Raw genomic sequence first — 23,624 nt, 5'->3', positions numbered from 1 at the left:
CCAAAAACTGCTTCTCAGAAGGAGTGTAGTTATCTGTACAGGATGGCAGAGCTTTACTCCAAAATTATAAGGGTTTGTGCTATGATTTACCAATAGAGGCCTGCCAAAGTCTCCAGATAGCATCTCTATCTGCCGTGGACTCTTCAAGCACCATTGGATCAGCCAGATCATATGGCCCAAGGGACAAAGTGGATTGCACAAAAGACTGAACATGTTGCAGAACCTTCTCTTGTTCTGGGCCCCATTCAAAACCAGCAGCTTTTCTACTCACTTGGTAAATGGGCCAGAGTAGCACACCCAAGGGAGAAATATGCTGCCTCCAACAACCAAAGAATCCCACTAGGCATTGTGCCTCCTTTTTAGTTGTGGGAGGAGCCAGATGGAAAAACTTTTCCTTCACTTTAGAAGGAATATGTGGAAATGCCCCATACCACTGGACCCCCAGAAATATCACTGAGGTGAAAGGTGTCCAAATTTTTGTGAGATTAATTTCCCACCATCTAACAGGCAAATGTTTTACAAATATGTCCAGAGTCATTGACACTTCCTCTTTAGTAGGTCCAATCAGTATTATGTCGTCAACGTAATGGACCAGTGTGATGCCTTGTGAAAGAAAAAAGCGATCAAGTTCCCTGAGGACTAAATTTTGACATAGGGCTGGAGAGTTGATATAACGCTGAGGTAGGCAACTAAAGGTATATTGCTGGCCTTGCCAGCCAAAGGCAAACAGGTTTTGATGGTCCTTTGAAACAAGCATGGAGGAAATGGCATTAGCCACATCAATAGCTGCATACCAGGTTCCAGAAACCCAAAAGCCACTATCGTCAAGTCAATTCTGACTCATAATGACGCTATACGAAGATATACTAATTTGTTCAAGCAATGAGCCTACATCTGTAATAGCAGCTGCATTTTGAGTAACCACTTGGTTAAGTTTTCAATAATCCACTGTCATTCTCCAATATCCATCTTTTTTAAATTTCTTTACACAGGTGAAATTGGTGACTTGAGTGGGGATGTGGTGGGAGTCTCCACCCCTACAACCATCATCAGGCAGAACTGCAAGGAAGTTGCTAACTCCAGTCCCAAGAACTGGAGGTGAGATGAGCAAGAGCCAGCTGCAGGATTCAGAGAAGGCATAAGACCCTGAGCCCTGCCAGAAGGTCCACCTACACTCACATCAGGCCACATGCCCAAGGAAATTCCCTTTCAACTGATTGGTTATTCACAGCAGATCCCATCATGGGGGTCATCACGTACCAAATCTCAACAAGGAAGAGACCACAATAACACAAGACTGCCAAAACACTGAGAATCATTGCACAGCCAATGTGACACACAGTCTTAACCATCACACTATTGAACAGCATTTAATATGTAACCTACTTTACAAACTCAGTTATCATCAAAGCACAGTCTGCAATAGAAAGAAGAGGTCCCCTGGTCTGCCTTTGCCTGGTCCTTTGTTACAATGCGATGAGTCACTTTTTTATGGCCTTTCTAAATCCCACCCAAGTGGTCAGGTTGGACTATGCAAATAAGATAACTATAGCCACCAAAGGGATTGGTCAGTGTTGCCTTAAAAGAGAGATAATTCCAGAACAGAGAGAAGATGTCACCACTCCAAGGAAGACTAGCTAGGAACCAATACATTTATGGACCAAAGATCCTTGCATTGAGAAGCTCATTGAACCAAGAGTCTCAGACAGAGAGAGAGAGAGCTCTAACACTGAATGCAGTGAGAAATGTGGCAGAGACCCAGCAGCAGGAAATAGTGGGTTAGCATCGACGGCACTGTTTTTTTTTTTTTTTATCCCAGACCATGGAGAAAGCTGAGTGTCTTTGGACAAAGGCCAAGGGCCAGGGAGAGTCATACGTGCTAGCACGGCGGGGAAGAGGCCGTCCCAATGGATGAACTTTGTCCTGAGTGTTCCTAAGCCTGAATTGTAACTGTTACTTCCGTAATAGACCCCATAATTGTGAATATTGTCTGTGAGTTCTGTGTGACCATTGCAATGATTTACTGAACCCAGCAGAGAAGTAGAGTGTGTGGTAGGATGGATGATTGGTGTCAGAATTGGTAAAGATGGCTGAGAGAGGAGACATGACTAAACTTCATCTCATAGGAATCAGCCTTGGTCATTGCTCTTGAACCTCCTTCTGCCTTGTCAAGTTCCAGAAGGTCAGACACCACCCTCACATCATTTATACATGTGTCTAGTTTATTCTATGAGAGCAGGAAGCTGATGACAACTCTGACTCTGCTGAAAAATCTTTGAAAAAAACTGGAAAAGATAAATAGCCACAAACACTAACCACATGGCAAAATGAATATCATGCTCTCAGGAATCATGTAAACCCATCCTTCCTCCCTCCTCAAGACACAGTAAATCAGGGATGTGGAAATAAATTCTCTCTTTAATATGTTGTGAAATGTCCTAATAGCTGTATGACTTAGTGAAGGAATACAGGCCAGAGATTCTGTTATGGAGGAGCCTGCCTCAAAGTGTCCCTCTCTTGTCATTTTCTGGACTTCATTCTGTATTATGTTTCTTATTGTAGCACCTTTTCTGCTGCTGTGAGAGCCGTGCAAGGAGTGCAACAGACCACACCAAGGGCTGACTTTGGTGTACCTGAGTAGGACAGCCTGCTGCTCTACACTCAGATCTGTGGAAAAGGATGCCAGTGAAGAAGATCCTCGGGGTAAGTCAGGAGCAGATCTGGAAGAAGACTAATAATGCTGTAAACTCAAAATTGATCAGATTTAATGACAGATACTCTCTCGTACAAGTCTAATATCACATCTACTGATCTTCAGGACAGCAGTATTTGATGTTCGGGCCCTATCACTTGGAAAAAATGGCAGAAAATTCTATGACATCATGTTTCTTATCCATGTGGGTCATCCATGATAAATATATTTAACTTCCACATGGAAGAGGAGCAAAAGAAAAGGCCATGTGTGAACTAGATGGTGTCCACTCCACAGGCCTCCGTGATACCTGATGGCTGCCTATTGTTAGTATCTCTCTCTGGGTCACTTTCTCAGCCAGTCCTGCTCTGAAGATGATGAAAACTCTTTTATCCTCCATGTATTTCCTCTCTGGAGTCTTAGGTGGATTTCCCTGAAAATAATGAAAGGTGTAAAGAAAGACAGCTTAGTGCTAGTAGAAAGACAGTGAATATAAAAGTTTCTCTGTAGCTCAGGCTTCAAAGCACTGGGACAAAGTCATTGTTAGCACTTTGAATCCTTTTTAATGTCATTGGACAATTTTACTCAAAATCCCCTAATTTTTGATCTCTGTACTCAGCCATGGCCCCAGGTCCCAGATCCCAAGACCATGCCATATTTGCTCTTTTCTCATTATCCCCTGTAAGGACTCTCCTTCCTTTAGGTCACTTATCCTAACTAGAAAAATTTTTACTAACTCCTGTTTCTCCCGTATCTGGGCATGTGACAAAGGAGAGCGACAGTTCTCATAGGGGTACTTATGACATAGTGGGTTGTCATTTTGGGTACCATACAGTGTTTCTGAGCAAGTCCTGGCAGAATCTTCTTTTACTTTGAAATTCCTGGGTCAAAGACAGATATTCCAAGAGATAATTTTGGTAAGTTACAATATTCACAGTTCTTTATATGGAAAAAAAAAATTTTTTTGACCAGAGACTATCAAGAAGCACGTCTGACTATTCCAAACAATGGAGAAGGAAAGTGACTCAGGGGTTAGAGAAAGGTTGGCTTGGGCACCATTTCTGTGATAGATCATTGGTTTTTACTTTTGTCATCATTTCTAGGTTGTCCAGATCCTGATTGGCTTGACAAACCTCACCTTGGGAATAACGATGATGTCTGTCTCATTGCCATCTGATGGACCAAAACCCACTTCAGTATACACAGGTTACACAATATGGGGGTCAGTAGTGGTGAGTAGAATACCTTCTGAAATAATTGGAGACAGTGTCTTAACTCTACCTTGTATTTTATAACCTTGAGAAATATATCTAATCTGCCTCTGACTCAGTTTTTTTCATATTTAATGTGGGAATAATAATATAAAAGACAAAATGAGGCAAATTAAATATTTAATATCCATCAGTTATAATATATTACAGCAGCATGTAACCAAAAACTCAACTCAGAATGGCTTATATATTGAAAACATTGCTCATTTCAAAAGGAGGTCCGTGGCAAGTCATTTCTACATTGGTCCTTGGTTGGTGATGCAAGAGCTCATCAAGGACTCCTGGTAGACCTTATCAGAATTTTTTTTTCTTTTCTTTTCTTTTCTTCTAGCTCCATCATCACCTTGCTGACCTCACCTCCACCTTCTCTGTCCTTTCCCACTTCACTCCACCTGACTCCCTGGCCTCCTGTTATTCCTGGAGCCTTAGGACCTTTTTTCCCCTCAATTAGAAATGCTCTTTTCCCATATATCTGCTTGGGCAAGAGAGGATGCCCTAGGGCATAGGTGTAGTCTAATAATTTTTACTTCCTTTAAGTCTTTGCTTAAATCTCACTTCTCAACGAGGCCTGTCCTGACAATCACAGTTAGTACTGTAACACCCCACTGCCCCAACCTCAGCACTACTGGTGTCTCTTACTCTGTGCTTCTCTTTATTTATTTATTTATATTGTACTGTTGAGGGAAACCCTGGTGGCGTAGTGCTTAAGTGCTACAGCTGGTAACCAAAAGGTCAGCAGTTCAAATCCGCCAGGCTCTCCTTGGAAACTCTATGGGGCAGTTCTACTCTGCCCTATAGGGTCACTCACTATAAGTCGAAATTGACTCAATGGCAGAGGGTTTGGTTTGGTTGGTTTTTGTAGATGAAGCTTTACAGAACAAACTAGTTTCTCATTAAATTGTTAGTGCACATATTGCTTTATGACATTAGTTAACAACACCATGACATGTCAACACTCTTCCGTCTCAAACTTGGATTCCCTATTACTGGCTTTCCTGATCCCTTTTGCCTTCAATTCCTTGCTGCTGGGCTAGTGTGCCACTTTAGCCTTGTTTTGTTTTGTGGGCCTGTCTAATCTTTGGCTGAAGGGTGAACCCCCAAATGACTTCATTACTGAGCTAAAAGAGTGTCTGGGGTTCATACTCTCAGGGTTTCTCCAGTCTCTGTCAAGCCAGTTAGTCTGGACTTTTTTGTGAGTTAGAATTTTTGTATACGTTTTCTTCCAGCTCTGTCTGGGAACCTTTATTGTGAACCCTGTTAGAGCAGTCGGTGGTGGTAGCTGGGCACCATCTAGTTGTACTGGACTTAGAGTTGCGGAGGCTGTGGTAGATATGGTCTATTAGTCTTTTGGACTAATCTTTCCTTTGTATCTTTAGTTTTCTTCATCCTCCCTTGCTCCCAAAGGGGTGAGACCAGTGTTGTATCTTAGATCCCTGCTCACAGGCTTTTAAGACTCCAGAAGCTACACACCAAAGTAGAATGTAGAACATTTTCTACATAACTATGTTGTGCCAATTGAGCTAGATGTTCCTTGAGACTATGGTCCCCACAGGCCTTAGCCCAGCAATTTGGTTCCTTAGGAAGTTTGGATGTGTCTATGGAGTTTCCATGATCTCACCTTCTACATTTTTCCGGCTTCCCGAATATTGTGTACTGTCTTACCCTTCACCAAAGTTACCACTTATCTATTGTCTATTAAGGGTTTTTACATCCTCATCCTTCACCTCCCTCGTAGCTCTCAAGGCTTGTTTCTTTTGGTGTGTAAACCTTTTCATGAGTTTTTACATTAGTGGTCTCATAAAATGTTTGTCTTTTTGTGATTGATTTTTTCACTCAGCGTAATGCCCTCCAGTTTCATCCATGGGATGCTTCCCTGATTCATCATTGTTCTTTACTGTTGTGTAAAATTCCACTGTGTGCATGTACCATAGTTGTTTGTCTGTTCATCTTTATGGGTATCTAGGTTGTTTCCAACTTTTTGCTATTATGAACAATGCTGCAGTGAACACGGGTGTGCATATGTCTATTCGTGTTACGTCTCTTATTTCTCTAGGATATATTTCTACAAGTGGGGTTGCTGGATTATATGGTATTTCTATTTCTACCTGTTGCAGGAAACACCAGATCATTTTCCAAAATGGTTGTGTCATTTTGCTTTCCCACTAGAAGTGCATAAGAGTTCCAATCTCCCCTTGGCCTCTCCAACATATTTCCTGTTTTTTTGATTCCTGTCAGTAATGTTGGGGTGAGATGGTAGCTCATTCTGGTTTTAATTTCCATTTTTCTAATGGGTAAAGATTGGGAGCATTTCGTCATGTGTCTGTTGGCCACTTGAATGTCTTCTTTGGTGAAATTTCTATTCATTTTCTTTGCCTATTTTTTAATTGGATTATTTGTCTTTTTATTGTAGAGGTGTTGGACTTTCTTATGGGTTTTAGAGACCAGACCTTTGTCTGATTTGTAATAGCCAAAGTTTTTTTCCCAGTCTGTAGGCTCTCTTTTTACTTTTTTGGTGAAGTCTTTTGATGAGCATGTGTTTAATTTTTAGAAGATCCCAGTTATCTAGCTTATCTTCAAGAATTTGTATGTTGTTGGTTATGATTGTATCCTGTTAATGTCATGTATGTTTACCTGTGTTTTATTGACTATGCAAAGGGATTCGACTGTATGGATCATAACAAATTATGGATAACATTGTGAAGAATGGGAATTCCAGAAAGCTTAATTGTGCTCATGAGGAACCTGTACATAGATCAAGAGGCAGCTTTTCAGACAGAACAAAGGGATACTGATTAGTTTAAAGTTAGGAAAGGTGTATGTCAGGGTCATATTCTTTCACCATACCTATTCAATCTGTATGCTGAGCAAATAATCCAAGAAGCTGGACTATATAAAGGAGAATGGGACATCAGAATTGGAGGAAGGCTCATTAACAACCTGCGTTATGCAGATGACACAACCTTACTTGCTGAAAGTGAAGAGGACTTGAAGCACTTACTACTGAAGATCAAAACCACAGCCTTCAGTATGGATTGCACCTCAATATAACGAAAACAAAATTTGTCACACCTGGACCAATGAGCAACATCATGATAAATGGAGAAAAGATTGAAGTTGTCAGGGATTTCATTTTACTTGGATCCACAATCAACAGCCATGGAAGCAGCAGTCAAGAAATCAAAAGATGCATTGCACTGGGTAAATCTGCTGCAAAGGACCTCTTTAAAGTGTTGAAGAGAAAAGATGCCATCATGAAGACTAAAGTGCGCCTGACCCAAGCCATGGTATTTTCAATCGTATCATATGCCTTTGAATTGTGATGTTGGCAAAGAATATTGAATATTGGATATACCATGGACTGCCAGAAGAATGAATAAATCTGTCTTGGAAGAAGTACAACCAGAATGCTCCTTAGAAGCAAGGATGGCGAGACTGCGTCTTACATGCTTTGGACCTGTTCTCAGGAGGGATCAGTATCTGGAGAAGGCCCTCATGCCTGGCAAAGTACAGGGCCAGCGGAAAATAGGAAGACCCTCAATAAGGTGGATTGACACAGTGGCTGCAACAATGGGTTCAAGCATAGCTACGATTATAAGGACGGTACAGGACTGGGCAGTGTTTTGTTCTGTTGTGCATGGGTTTGCTGTGAGTTGGAACCGACTCGAAGGCACCCAACAACAACCTAACAACAACATCATATGCATGTGAAAGCTGAATAAGGAAGACTGAAGAACAGTTGGCACCTTTGAATTGTGGTGTTGGCAAAGAATATTGAATATATCATGGACTGCCAAAAGAACAAACCTGTCTTAGAAGAAGTACAACCAGAATGCTTTTAGAAGCAAGGATGGCGATACTGTCTTACATACTTTGGACATTTTGTCAAGAGAGATCAGTCCCTGGAGAAGGTCATCATGCTTGGCAAAGTACAGGGTCAGCGGAAAAGAGGCAGACCCTCAACAAGATGGATTGACAGTGGCTGCTCAAGCATAACAGCGATTGTAAGGATGGCTCAAGACTGGGCCGTGTTTCGTTCTGTTGTGCATAAGGTCACTACGAGTTGGAAACAACCTGATGGCACCTAACAACAACAATGTGGTGTGTTAGGGCTTCTAGCATTTATCCTGTTTTTTCTTCTATGAAATTTATAGTTTTTGTTTTTATATTTAGGTCTTTGATCCATTTTGAATTAGTTTTTGTGTATGAAGTGAGGTAGACGGACATCCAGTTTTGCCAGCACATTGTGTTAAAAAGACTGTATTTTCCCTATTTGATGGACTTTTGACCCTTGTCAAAGATCAGGTGACCGTAGGTGGATGGATTTACCTCTGGGTTCTCAGTTCTCTTCCATAGGTCAATGTGTCTTTTATTGTACCAGTATCAAGCTGTTTTGACTACCATAGCTGTATACTACACTCTCAGGTCAGGTAGTGTGAGGCCTCCTATTTTTTTTCTTTAATAGTTCTTTACTTGTTCAGGCTTCTTCCCTTTCCATATAAAGTTAAGGATTAGTTTTTCCCTCTCTTAAAAGAATGTTGTTGGCATTGGATCTGGATTGCATGGTATATGTAAATCGCTTTGGGTAGAATTGTCATTTTCACAATGTTGAGTCTACCTATCCATGAGCATGGTATGTTTTTCCATGTATGTAGATCGCTTTTGGTTTCTTGCAGAATTGTTTTGTAGTTTTCTTTGTATAGGTCTTTTACATCCCTGGTTAGATTTATTCCTTAGTATTTTATTTTTTGAGGCTCTATTATAAATGGTATTGTTTTCATGATTTCCTTTTCATTGTTCTGTTTATTGGTGTATAGGAATCCAACTGATTTTTGTATGTTTATCTTATATCATGCTAATGTCCTAAATCTTTCTATTAGTTTCAGTAGTTTTCTTGTGGAATCTTTTGGGTGTTCTAAGTATAGTATCATATCATCCATGAATAAGAACAGTGTACCTTCTTCATTACCAATTTGTATGTCCTTTATTTCTGTCTCTTACCTCGTTGCTCTAGCTAGGACTTCCAACACAATGTTAAATAGGAATGGTGATAAAGGGCATCCTTGTTTTCTTGTTCTCAAGTGGAATGTTTTCAGCCTCTCTCCATTAGGAATGATGTTGGCTGTTGGTTTTGCATAGGTGCCCTTTATTATGTTGAGAAATTGTCCTTCTATGACTATTTCATTGAGAGTTTTTATCAGGAATGGGTGTTGGACTTCGTTGAATGCCTTTTCTGCATCGATTGAGAGGATCATTTGATTCTTTTATTTATATGGTGGGTTACATTGACTGATTTTCTAATGTTGAACCATTCTTGCATACCTGGTATGAATCCTAGTTGGTCATGATGTGTTATTCTTTTGATATGATGCTGAATTCTATTGGCTAGAATTTTGTTGATAATTTTTGCATCTATATTCATGAGAGATATGCATCCATAATTTTCTTTTTTGTGGTATCTTTGCCTGGTTTTGGTATCAGAGTTATGCTGGGTTCATAGAATAAATTTGGAAGTATGTCTCTTTCTATGTCCTGAAATAGTTTGAGTAGTACTGGCGTAATCTCCTCTCTGAATGTTTGGTGGAATACTCCAGTGAAGCCATCTGGGCCAGAGCTCTTTTTTGTTGGGAGTTTTGTTTTCTTTTAATTACCTTTTCAATCTCTTCTCTTGTCATGGGTCTGTTCAGATTTTCAACACCATTTTGTGTTAGTTTGGGTAGGTAGTGTGTTTCTAAAAATTTGTTCATTTCCTCTAGGTTTTCAAATTTGTCAGATTATAGTTTTTCCTAATACTGTGTTATGATCCTTTTTATTTCAGTTGGGTCTGTTGTAATGTCCCCCATTCATTTTTTGTTTGGGTTATTTGCATCCTCTCCTATTTTTCTTTTATCAGTTTGGCCAGTGGTTTGTTTATTTTGTTGAGCCTTTCAAAGAACCAATTTTTGGTTTTATTGATTCTTTCTATAGTTTTTCTATTCTCTATTTCATTTATTTTTGCTCTGATCTTTATTATTTCCTCCTTTCTTCTGTTGGCTGTGGGCTTTTTTTTTTCTTTTCTTTTTTTGCTCTTATCTTTCTATTTGTTTGAGTTGTATAGCTAATGTTTTGATTTTGTTCTTCTTTTTTGATGTTTGCTTCTCTTGCTATAAATTGACCTATAAGGACTGCCTTTGCTGTGTCCCAAAGGTTTTAGTATGATGTGTTTTCATTCTCATTTGATTCTAGGAATTTTTTGACTCCATCCCTGATTTCTTCTATTACCCAGTGGTTTTTAACCAGCGTGTTATTCAGTTTCCATGTAATCAGTTTTTTTTTTTTTCCCTTGTCCTTCCTGTTGTTAATTTCTACCTTGATGGTGTTGTGTTCCAGGAAGATGCTTTGTATTATTTCAGTGTTTTGGATCTCGTTGAGGGTTGCTCTGTGGCTTAAGATGTGGTCTGTTCTGGAGAATGTTCCATGTGCATTGGGAAAAAAAGTGTACTTTACAGATATTGGGTGGATTGTTCTGTATATGACTGTAAGGTCAGGTTGGCTGACTGTGCCCTTTAGCTCTTCTGTATCTTTGTTGAGTTTCTTTTCAGATATTCTGTCCTTTTCCGAGAGTGGTGTGTTGAGGCATCCTACTATTGTTGCAGAACTGTGAATTTCTCTTTTCAGTGGTGTTAGAGTTTTTTTTTTTTTTTTTTAATATATTTTGGAGCCTTGTCATTGGGTGTGTAGATGTTTATTGTGGTTAAGTCTTCATGAAGAATTGTCCCTTTAATCATTATGTAGTACCCTCTTTTCTTTTATGGTGGATTTTATTTTAAAGTCCATTTTATCTGAGATTATTATTGCCATTCCTGCTGTTTTTTGGTAGTTGTTTGCCTGATATATTTTTTCCATCTTTTGATTTTTAATAAATTTATGTCTTTTTTCCTAAGGTGTGTTTCTTGAAGACAGCATATTGATGGATCCTGTTTTAAGACAGCATATTGATGGATCCTGTTTTTTCGTCCATTCTGTCACTCTGTGTCTCTTTATGGGTGCATTTAGGCCACTCACATTCAGTGTAATTATTGATAGATGTGAGTTTATTGCTGTCATCATGTAAAGTTTTTTTTTGTGTGTGTGTTTCTGTGTGGTGTTGTTGTTTTTTTTGTTCCTCTTACACTCCTGTGCTGAATTCATTTTGTTTATGGATTTTTTTTTCATTTCTTTTGTTTTTGTAGATTTTGTTTTTACTGAGACTTTTTGTTTTTCTTCTTTATTTTGATGAGTAGGTTTGTTAACTTTCTTTGTGGTTACTTTGAAATTTACCATTATATTCCTAGATTTGAACCAATCTATTTTTACTTGGTATCACTTCGTCTTCCTCTCCATTAGAAAGTTGAATACCTACACCATTTATTCACTCTTTTATTGTCCTGACACTGTTGTCATTTACAGGTTAACCTCTCTGGTTCCCTGTTGTAATTCTTTTGGTTTTGGATAGTCCTTGAGAGTTCATTTCCTAGGTTGGTATCTGCCTGGTGCAATCTTGCATCCCAGATTCAGGCTGTGGTCTGATATTGTTTGTTGTGAGACCAAAAGACTCCCATCGATAATTCTTGTAAGTTTGATTTGGTTTTTACATATACCCTTAATTTCTGTGTACCTGGAAATGTCTTAATGTCACCATCATATCTGAACAAGAGTTTTGCAGGATATATTATTCTTGGTTGGTAATGTTTTTCTTTCAAGGTTTTATGTATGTTGGGGGTGTGATGTTCAGTGCACACTGCAGCACTGCAGATAGGCAGGTAGGAGGGGGTAGGTTGTGATGCATAGCGCTAAGGTGGGTATGGGAGAGAGGAGAGACAGGAGAGAGAATCAGGAGCCAAAAACAAAAAGAAAAAGTGCTAAGGGAGATTGCCGTTGGAGTAAAGAGATGAGAAGGTGAGAAATGGAGAAAAACAAAAAGGGAAAAAAAGAATAAGGGACAAAGAAAAATAAATAAATAAATAAAAATTAGAAAAGAATAGCCTCCAGGGATCCCATTGATGAGGCTAAGAAAACTGGGAAAGTGGTTCCCAGGTTGCTCAGTACTGCCTGGCTAGAAGGGGTAGGGTGTTACACAGTGCCAGATATTTAGGAGACAGGAAAAGAAGGTAAATATAGAGAGATGAAAAGCTGAGGAATAAAGAAAGACAAAAAGAAAAGAAAAAGAAATTCCTTCAGGGATCCCAACAGTGCAGCTGTGTAGACTGGTGAAATGGCACCCAAGCCACACAGTACAACCCAGCTAGAACGGGCTCCCAGGCCTCAAAAAGAAAAAGCGAAGAATCAAACAAAACAAAGCAAAAAAAAAAAAAAAAAAGACCAGGGGATACTATCAGTGTGGCAGCAGGCAGGGGAAGCTATTCCGCCATTGAGCAGTGCTTCCCAACCTTTTAAAAAGTATCAAAGATGGCACAGGGAGCCAGGTATTCCAGAGAAAGGAGGGGGAGGTGTTGAGAGGCATGGAAGAAACCAAAAGAAGCGGAAAAAAGCAACAGCAGCAACAAACAAATGGCATTCTTGTAGCCAGCCAGTGTGGGCAGGGTGAATCCAAGAGGCAAGGGGCCAAAGCCAGTGCCTGTTGTCCAATAGACGGCAGTGGGCAGGAGGCAGAGGTGGATAAGCAGTATGGGAGAGAAGGACAAGGGTGTGGGAAATCATATATTGCCGTTTACCAGGTGCTCTGTCTCCTGCTGTGAGCTCTTGTAAGCTGCTTTCCCATATTCCCTGTCCTCCAGTCTCCACTGTGGGTGGGGTGAGTCCAAGCAACACAGACCCTGCACTTCTCGGCCAGCCGAGTGACCACAGCAGCTATGAAGTGGGGTAGGTTGAGCAGGGAGGAGAAGGACGGTGGGGGGAGTGTATGTCGCTGGTTACCAGGTGTTCCATCTCCCAATGGAAGCTCTGTGAAGCTGCTTTCCTGTTTGCCCTGTCGGCCAATCTCCGACAGAATTCCAAGATGGAGAATCCAAGCTGTGTTAGCTGATAGGGGACTTCCATACATATCTCTCCTCGCTCTCTTTTCTCTGTCAATTTCTTATTCCATTTGGTGCTTGGCTGAGTTATCTCTTCATTTGACCCTTAGGGCTCAAGGATCAATATTTGTCTCTGTTTTACTTAGTTTTTCAGGTCTTTGCCATGGGGGAATGGCGTGGTGCTTCCGTCTATAGCTGCATGTTGGCTGGAAGCCCCGTATCAGACTTCTTGTCATCGCTCAGTGTTCAGAATTGTTTTATATGCATATTCCCAAAACAACTATGGCAATGGGATAAACTTGCCATTATTGGTGGACTTATCAAGATTCACCACTGTGATAGGGGAGGGTTCATTCTACCTTGAAACTCATGGGGCACTAAACAAAATGATGATTTTGTTAGCAGGGAAGTGAAAGGGAGGTAGTTGTTATGCAGGCAATTTATAGTGTCTGGCCCAATGACTACCAAGTCTTAGTAAATGGTTTAGGTTAGCAAACAAGACTGTTAGATCAATTTTGTTTTATAAGTTTAATAACAATAACTATGATTAAAATTAAATTTAAAAGCACAAAATAAAAATTTAAAAAGTGATCCCCCAATAAACACGCAAAAAAATTCCCCCCAAAATTGAGAGTATAAATGAGAATAAAGTATTGAGTTTCATCCACTAACAATAGGGGAAAACTTTATGACAATATTTATGTTAAAATCAGGGACTGGATTCAGGCATTCAGGGGCTTCCATTTATTTACATCTACAAAGTTGAGAAGAGATAGGTTAGAACTGGTTTTATGCTCCTGTTGCGTATTTACAGCAGAGGTTCAAAGTTTGAAGTATAGCAAATGCTGTCCTATGTCTGGAAATACTTTATATATCTAATAAAAATTAATGCAAATAGTACCAAAACCAAAAACCAAACCCATTGCCTTCAAGTCGGTTCCAACTCAAAGTGACCCTATAGGACAGGCTGCATAGGGTTTCCAAAGAGTGGCTGGTGAACTTGAGCTGCTGACCTAACCAGACACAAATGCTTAACCACTGTGCAATCAGGGTTCCAATGCTAGTAATAGCTATACTTAAACTCTCATACTATGATTCCAGTCCAGCAGTCTCTGTCAGTTTGTTGTACTATGGTGGCCTGTGTGTTGCTATGATGCTGGAAGCTTTGACACTAGTATTTGAAACACCAACGCTGTCACCCATGGTGGAACAGATTTCAGCTAGCTTCTAAGACAGACTAGGAAGAAGTACCTGGTGGTCTACTTCTAAAAAAAAAAAAAATTGGTCAGTGAATACCTTATAAATAGCAGCAGAATTTGTCTGATATAGCACCAAAAGATAAGCACCTCATGTTGGAAGGCACACAAAATATGACTGGGGAAGAGCTGCCTCCTCAAAGTACAGTAGACTTTAATGAAGTGGATGGAGTCAAGCTTTCGGGACCTTCATTTGCTAATATGACGTGGCTCAAAATGAGAAGAAACATCTGCAAACATTCATTATTATTTGGAACAGAATGTATGAGGTATGAATCTAGGAAAATTGAAAGTCATCAAAAATGAAATGGAATGCAAAAAGATTGATATCCTAGGCATAAGTGAGCTGAAATGGACTGGTATTGGCCATTGTGAATCAGACAATCTTATGGTCTACTATGCCAGGAATAACAAATTCAAGAGAAATGCCGTCACAGTCATCGTCAAAAATAACATTTCAAGATCTCTTCTGAAATCAAATGCTGTCAGTGTTAGGATAATATCCATATGTCTGCAAGGAAGACCAGTTAATGTAACTATTTTTCAGATTTACTCACCAACCACATTGCAGTGATATTTACTGGTGATTAGAATGTGAAATATGGAAACAAAGAAGGATCATCAGTTGGAAAATATGGCCTTGTTGATAGAAATGATGCTAGAGACGACAAGATAGAATTTTGCAAGACCAAAAAAAAAAAAAAAATAGAGAAAGAAAACCAACAAACCTGTTGACACCAAGTCAATTCTGACTCATACTGACCTGATAGGACAAAGTAGAACTGCCTCAGAGGGTTTCCAAGGAGCAGCTGGTAGATTCGGACTGCTGACCTTTTGGTCAGTGCTCCATCAGGGATCTTACGATCTATTAATTGGAAATACTTCTCTTCAACAACATAAACAGCAACTATACAGGTGGGCCTCACAGGTTGGATACCACAGGAATCAAGTCCACTGCATTTGTGGAAAGAGATGATAGAAAATCTCAATATCAGCACTCAGAACAAGGCCATGGGCCAAATATGTAGAAGACCATCAATTGCTCATTTGCAAGTTCAAGTAGAAGCTAAAGAAAATTAAAATGCAAGTCCATGAGAGTGAAAGTATGACCTTAAGTATATCCCACCTGAATTTGAAAAACCATCTCAAGAATAGATTTGATGAATTGTACACTAATGATCAAAGTCCAGATGACTTGTGGGATGACATCAAAGACGTTGTAAAAATAGTGGGCAGTAGGGTCTGATCTTCTCTAACTTCATGAAAGGGAAGGAGAATCAAGGTCAACAGCCCAACCTTGCTTCTTATGGGGTGGAGGTGAGACATGCCTCCTCTCTCTGCCATCTTTACCAATTTTGATACCAACGGTTGCTCCACAGAACTGCCTAGTTCTCTGCTGAGTTCAATAATTCATTGCAATGGCCACACAGAACTCACAGACAATTCTCACAGTAATGGGGTTTATTAGGGAAGTAACAGGTTACAGTTCAGATTCAAGAATGCTCAGGTTACAGTTCGTCCATCAGGGACAGCCTTTTCTCAGCCATGCCTGCAGAAATGCCTCTCTCTGGCCACTTGGCCACTGCTGAGCTTGGGCAAGTGTTTCAACATTCTTTTAGCTCTGCTGATAAGTGCCCTGAGGCAATCCACTTCGCAAGTAAGAATCTTCCCAAAGGCACTTAACTCCAGCTCAGTGGGTCTGCAAACCTATCTCCACCAGTGCCGAGAGGCATCCTACCCTGCCAGGAAGCCTTCTGCCCAAAGGCACTCAACTTTCTTGTGCTGTGGGCTGGGAAGCTCACAGCTCCTTCTCCTGCCAGTCTCTCCTGCCACCATTTCTCTGCCACCACTTATCAAACTCTTCAGTGTTACATCTTGCTCTCTCAATCTCTCTCTCAGTCTCCTGGTTCCAGGATCTTCTCAGCACAGTGATCCCAGGTCCAAAGGACTCACTCCGCTCCTGGGCTCTTCTTTCTTGGTGGTGGTGAGATTCTCTCTTCCCGGCTTTGGGATGGCTCATTTTAAGCCTAATGGGATGGCATAACTAGCCAATCCCTCCATTAGTGTTCCATCATATACCTTATTAGCCTGGTTCCAGAATATCATTTGGTGGGAGTTACAAATAGAAGGGCCATATTAAGTAATTAATTCATTGCACCACAGACATCATACATGAAAAAATTAGAAGACCATTAAAAAGACAGGAAAGAAAGAAAAGACCAAAATGGATGACAGAAGAGATTCTGAAACTTTCTCTTATACATGGAGTAACTAAAGCAAATGGAAGAAATGATGAGGAAAGCTGAACAGAAGATTTCAAGGGATGGCTTGAGAAGACAAAGTAAAGTATTATAATGAAATGTGCAAAAACATGGACTTAGAAAACCAAAAAGGAAGAACATGCTTGGCATTTGTCAAAGTGAGCAAATTGAAGGGAAAATTCAAGCCTCAGGTTGCAATATTGAAGTATTTTATTGTCAAAATATTGAATGACACAGGAAGTATCAAAAGAAGATGGAAGGACTACAGAGAACCACTATACCAAAAAAGAATTGGTCGATGTTCAACCATTTCAGGAGATAGCATATGATCACGAACTGTTGGTATTGAAGGAAGAAGTCCAAGGTGCCCTGAAGGGAATGACAAAAAACTAGGCTTCAGGAACTGACAGAATAGCAATAGAGATGTTTCAGCAAACAGATGCAACACAGCAAACACTTACTAGTCTACGCCAAGAAATTTGGAAGACAAATACCTGAAAAACCAGCTGGAAGGAATTCATATTTGTGTCCATTCCAAAGAAAGGCAATCCAACAGAATGTGGAAATTATGGAACAGCATCATTAATATCGCAAACAAGGACAATTTTGCTGAAGATCATTTTTAAAGTTTGCAGTAGTACATCGACAGGGAAGTGGGAGAAATTCAAGCCAGATTCAGAAGAGGTCGTGGAATGAGAGTTATCATTGCTGATGTCAGATGGACCTTGGCTGAGAGCAGAGAATGCCAGAAAGATGTTTACCTTGTGTTTCATTGGCTATGCAAAGGCTTTCAGCTGTGTGGACCATAACAAATTATGATAATATTACAAAGAATGTGAATTCCAGAACACTTAATTGTGAGCATGAGGAACCTGTACATAGACCAAAAGACAGTGGATTGAGCACAACAGGGGGATACGGCATGTTTTAAAATCAGGAAAGGTGTGTGCCAGGGTTATATCCTCAAACCACACTTATTCAATCTGTATAGTGAGCAAATAATCTGAGAAGCTGGACTATATGAAGAATAACATGGCATCAGGATTGGAGGAAAGCTCATTAACAACCTCCTGACAAAGTACAAATACCAATATCAGGAACCAATCAAAAGTTGCTTTTTTTTTTAAACTCTTTAGTCTCTGGTACAACTAAACCCTTGGCCATTGAGTCAATTCTGATTCACAGCAAACCTATAAGGAGAGTAGAAATGCCGCATAGGTTTCCAAAGAGTGGCTGGTGGATTCGAACTGCTGACCTCTTCCTTGGAAGCCAATCTCTTAACCACTATACCACCAGGGCTTCCCAGTACATCTTTATGTGTTTTTTCAGAATCACATCAAATTATCCCTGTGTTAGTCTATTTGACCAAGTTTTCTTCAAATTTTACATACCTATTTCACATCCCTTTTTAGTTTTTTCATTCAAAATACTGTATAATTTTTTTCCTATGGTAAATGAGGTATTTTTTTTCAGTCGTATCCTCAAACATACTCATACACACACATCTACTCACATATTTATAATATGTATATGTAATTTCTGTTTGTAATGTTATTTCCATCTGCTTTATTAAATTTTCTTATTTTTACAGTAGTTTCTAGTTGATATTCTTGGATATTTCTAATATAACTCATTCACACTAAATTAATACTAATTCTGACAATTTTTTTAAATATAATTGTATTGGTTAAGATATTATACTCAATAAGTTTACATAATAGTAGCCATCCTTTCTTGATTTTAAATTTAATAATATGATACTGGAATTGTGATATTAAACATGATGAAGACTTTGTGGCTAAGATATTATGTTATAGTATAGAAGATCATATTTTACCAAGAAAAAATATCAAACAGTATTAAATGAATTTTCATCATATATAGCATCAGGATGTGAATTTTTTCCTTAACTCTATTAATTGTATAGATTATTATGTTATTTCAATATTTAAAAACACTTGTACATTTGAAGAAGTACCAGATTCTTTATATTTAATGTGATGGAGAATTCTCTTTGCTATTATTTTCTAGAAGTGGTTTAGTTTACATTAATCACCTCTATGTCTTGATATTCCCCCATTCATCTATCAGTTTGTCATACTGTGGAGGCTTAAATGTTGCTGTGATGCTGGAAGCTATGCAACCAGTATTTAAATACCTGTAGGGTCACCCATTGGTAGGGTCACCCATGGCAGACAGATTAAAGCTGAGCTTCTAGACTAAGACAGGCTAGTAATAAGGAATTGATGGTCTACTTCTGAAAGTAACTAGCCAGAGAAAATCTTATAAATAGCAAAGGAACATTCTCTGATATAGTGCTAGAAGATGAGCCCCTCAGGTTGAAGGCACTCAAAACATGACTGGAGAAGAGCTGCCTCCTCAAAGTAGAGTAAGCCTTAATGACATGGATTGAGTCAAGGTTTGGGGACCTTCATTTGCTGATGTGACATGATTCAAATACAGAAGAAACAGCTGCAAACATTCATTAATGATCAGAATGTGGAATTTACAAAGTATGAATCTAAGAAAATTAAAAGATATCAAAAATGAAATGGAACACATAAACATCAATATCCTAGGCATTAGTGAGCTGAAATGCACTGGCTCAACCATATTAGGGGGTAGCAGATGCTGAAGAAATGACAGTACTGAAGGAAGAGGTCAAACTACACTGAAGGCATTGGCAGAAAACAAGGCTCCAGGAATTGACAGAATACCAACTGAGATGTTTAAACAAATGGATGCAGCACAAAAAGCGTTCACTTGTCTATGCCAAGAAAATTGGAAGACAGCTACCTGGCTACATGACTGGAAGAGATCCATATTTGTGCCCATTCCAAAGAAATGTGATTCAGCAGAATGTGGAAAATATGTAACAATATTATTAATATCACAGACAAGTAAAATTTTCTGAAGATCTTTCAAAAGTAGCTGCAGCAGTACATCAACAGGGAACTGAGAAAAATTCAAGCTGGATACAGATAAGGACATGGAATGAAGGATATAATTGCTGGTATCAGATGGATCCTGGCAGAAAGCAGAGAATACAAGAAAGAAGTTTACCTGTGTTTTATTGACTATGCAAATGTATTCGACTGTGTGGATCATAAGAAATTATGGATAACATTGCAAAGGATGAGAATTCCAGAACACTTCATTGTACTCATGAGGAATCTGTACATAGACAAGAGGCAGTCATTCAAAGAGAACAAGGGAATACTGCATGGTTTCAAGTCAGGAAAGGTGTGTGTTAGCATTGTATCCTTTCCCCATGCCTATGCAATCTGTATGCCGAACAAATAATCTGAGAAGCAGGATTTATATGGAGAAGAACTCAGCATCTGAACTCCATGAAGAACATGTGTTATACAGATAACACAGCCTTGCTTACTGAAACCAAAAAGGACTTGAAGCACTTACTGGTGAAGATCAAAGAACACAGCCTTCATTATGGATTACACCTCAACATAAAGAAAACAAAAATCCTCACAACTGGACCAGTAAACAACATCACGATAAACGGAGAAAAGATAGAAGTTGTTGAGGATTTCATTCTACTCAGATCCACAATCAACAGCCATGGAAGCAGCAGTCAAGAGATCAAAAGACGTATTGCATTGGCCCAATCTGCAGCAAAAGACCTCTTAAATTATTAAAAAGCAAAGATGTCACCTTGAAGAATAAGGTGGGCCTGACCAAGCCGTGGGGTTTTCAATCACCTCATATGCTTGAAAAAGCTGGGCAGTGAATAAGGAAGACCAAAGAGAACTGACACCTTTGAATTGTGGTGTTGGCGAAGAATACTGAATAGACCAGGCACTGCCAAAAGAACGAACAAATCTGTCTTGGAAGAAGTACAACCAGAATGTTCCTTAAAAGCAAGAATGATGAGACTTTGTCTCAAATACTTTGGACATATTTTCAGGAGGGATCAGTCCCTGAAGAAGGGCATCATGCTTGGTAGGGTAGAGGGTCAGCGAAAAAGTGGAAGACCCTCAAGGAGATGGATTGACACAGAGGCCGCAACAATGGGCTCAAGCGTAACAAAGATTGTGAGGATAACACAGGACCGGGTAGTGTTTCCTCCTGTTGTAGATAGGTTCACTGTGAGTCGGAACCCACATGAGGGCACCTAACAACAACAACAAATGTCTTGATGTTAGACATTTTTAAAAAGTAATTTATCATGCTATTTCATTAGATTATTCATTTTTGGGGTACGAAAATACGATTTTTTGAAACTTTTGAAATCAGAGTGTCAAAGCAAATCTTAAAACTCAAAGAGTTGAGTAGTCTAAGGCAGGGAGCCTGTTGACTTGATTTTAGCAATTTTTTCCAAAAGGAAAATAGTTATACAATTGTTGCAGTCAAATGAGCTAGTAAATCTTAATTGTTTATTAAGGAATTTGAAAATTTTCTTTGCCACTCTTTTATTTACAAATTTTAATAGATATTTTAAAAGAGATTAATCTTAGTTTATTTTTTTTTCCTTTCATAATATCTTGTTCAAACTTGGTACCAATATTAGTATTAATTCATATCAGGAATTTGGAAGCTCTCTTTATATGTCAGTGTTTCTGGAGCTGTTTAAATATCATTCTTATCAGCTGTTGTTTGAAAGGCTTGATAAATTTCCCTATAAATCCCTCTTATAGAATCTCTCTGTTCTTTCTTGAGGAGGTAGGGATTATTTATACAGTTTTGTGTTTCTTCTAAGATAATTTATCAATTTAACATTTCTTTCTAATTTAGGGGTAAGTTTTAATAAATTATAACTTCAAATATTTGCTTAAAATTTTACCTTCATTTTTCTTTTTGTTACTAGTTTATTGTTTCGGGGGCCTTGTTAATTGCAGAAGAAATTACAGATGCGTATTTGGTGAGAAATATTTCCTTTTCTTTGTTTTTGTACCAAAAGAGGATTAATGATACCTGATGACCCCATATTTTGTTTGTTTTTAAACAAACAGGAGAGACTGTGAGATTGAACTGGTTAAATCAGTCTTTCAAAATAGCTCATCAGCCAATCGGCCAGTGATAGAATTGCTGACATGAGGCTGAATATTTTGGTGAGGTAGTTGCTGAGAGAATCTTTATGAAGATATGGAGGATTCCTTAGGGGAAACGTGAAACAGAAGCAGTCAAAGATCTGTGGAATTTGAGGTTCAACCCATGACAATGGCACTGTGTACTGGTGTGACATAATATTATTAACTGAATGATTAGAATGTATAATAAAATTGAATCCTAAAAGGATTTTGATTCAGATTGCAATAAAATAAAATTCCCACTAAGGCTATTAAAGAAGAAGCAATTTTAAAACATAACTTCCACGCCACGCTGTCTTTCACAAAGCCAATAAAAGACAGAATGCCCAGATGTCATCCAATGTTTTTCCTGCCAAAAGACCATATTTGAATTTTCCTTGCTCAAAGGATAAATACTAACCTGTGGAGCATGTTCACGATGGCCTATCTAAACCTGCCTCCCCAGCTTCTCATCCAGTTAGACCCATTAAATGGTGCCTACAACTACAGTCACACCCAACATCTCCCTCTTTCTGAGCAATTTGAGTTTTTATAAAAGGCCTTCATACCCTTTCCCCTGAGAAGAGAATGTATGGCAGGGAATCCCCAGGGGAGGGAAATAATATGCAAAAAGTGTAGAGGCATGAAAGGCATGCAATATTTAGAGAAGGATAAGCAATCATGCACCAGAAGTATGACATGGTAGGAGATGGACCCAGTATATACCCAACTAAACTATAAAGGGCATTGTGAGTCCCTCTAATGACATTCCTAGGGGAGTCATCTAAAGGATACAAGTATGGGAATGACAAGGTCATATTTGTGTTCTGCCAGAGATTAAATCCCTGGGATGTGCAAATGGTCTACAGTTCACTATTACTCTAAAAATGGCACTCAAATCCACCCAGTTGTGCCACAAAGACCTGGCAATCTGCTTCTATAAAGATTTCAAGTAGAAAAACCCTACGAAGTCTTCTTAAAACCAGATAATAGTTTAGCACAACTAGTAAAAAATATCTGCCTTGAGCATTATGCTCTTTCAAAAACTATATAGGACCAAAGTGACAACAGCAACTTCAATGATTAGGTAGAAATATTAGGGGGCAGAGAATTTATGTTAATGGGAGAAGAACAACTCAGAAAAGGAGGGTAAGAACGGTTGCAGGACTACAAGAATGTACTCAATGTCATTGAGCTATACACAGAGAAAGTATTGAATTAGGGTATAATTTGCTGTATATATTCTCAACAACAACAAAAAGCCCTATGGAGTTGTTCGATTCTATTACGCATAGCATTGCCATGAGTCAGAATCCATTGTATGCTAATGAGTTTGGGTTTTTTGTATATATCGAGAGAGAGAGAGAGAGAGAGGAAGAGATGATATAGATGGAGGTAGAGATATACATAGATAGGTATATATATGTATCTATTATCTATCTATATCTAAATATTAAAAAATAAGGGACAAATCAGGAGGCTATTGCTGGAGAAGATGACTCTGTTGGGAAAGAAGCAGAGAGAGTGAAGGATGGAGGGATATCTGCAGATGTTGTTGGCCTGTTTAATGCATTTTTATTCCCTTCTAGATTTCGAAGCTCATCAGCTTAGTCATGGCCATCATAGGGATCATAATCACTGCGTTGAGCTTGAGAGATTTTTCATTTGCATACCTTGTATGTGAAGACACTTTGACTTCAGAAAAATGCGCCATGTTAATGGTGAGTGCTTCCTCTTTTCACGGAGTACTGTAGTGAAGCAGGTCACAGGAGCCCTCTTCCTGGCAAAAGTAACAATCAGCATTCCTTAATTGCTACATCATCTTGGGAACTTTGAAGCAAATGAGAAATAGGGCAATCCTAGGATGACCTTGGGATTTAGAGAAAGGAGTAGTAGGGGTAGAAGATGGAGGGCTATTAAGGTGTTTTCTCGGGTAAATGAAGGTTTAGGAATTAGGGCTACAGCCCACACACCTTCTTGTTTATTCTCTATATGTGATCTGGCAAAGTGGGAAAAGAAAGCTTATATTTATTAAACACCTACTTTCTCACAGTTATTGGGCTCAGCCCTTTGTATAATTTTCTTGTTTAATTTCACAATTATGATCAGCATGTACTGTTATTCCCT

At 39.0% G+C, this 23,624-nt stretch overlaps 2 protein-coding genes across 7 annotated transcripts in view; both read left to right on the top strand.

Annotated features, from left to right (window-relative positions):
* The window catches only part of LOC126080896 (membrane-spanning 4-domains subfamily A member 4A-like), a 382,640-nt gene that overhangs the window by 212,962 nt on the left and 146,054 nt on the right, over positions 1–23,624 (top strand). The window contains exon 8 of the mRNA XM_049892105.1: positions 3,796–3,924. The gene's annotated coding sequence lies outside the window, so the exon portion shown is untranslated. The remainder of the gene's footprint in view (positions 1–3,795; positions 3,925–23,624) is intronic.
* Positions 1–23,624, top strand: part of LOC126080879 (uncharacterized) — a 137,333-nt gene that overhangs the window by 24,017 nt on the left and 89,692 nt on the right. The window lies entirely within an intron of this gene.

The sequence above is a fragment of the Elephas maximus genome, chromosome 7 (assembly GCF_024166365.1).
Source record: "Elephas maximus indicus isolate mEleMax1 chromosome 7, mEleMax1 primary haplotype, whole genome shotgun sequence".
Lineage (NCBI taxonomy): Eukaryota > Metazoa > Chordata > Mammalia > Proboscidea > Elephantidae > Elephas > Elephas maximus.
The sequence above is the reverse complement of the archived record's forward strand: the minus strand, read 5'-3'. Positions and strand labels throughout refer to the sequence as shown.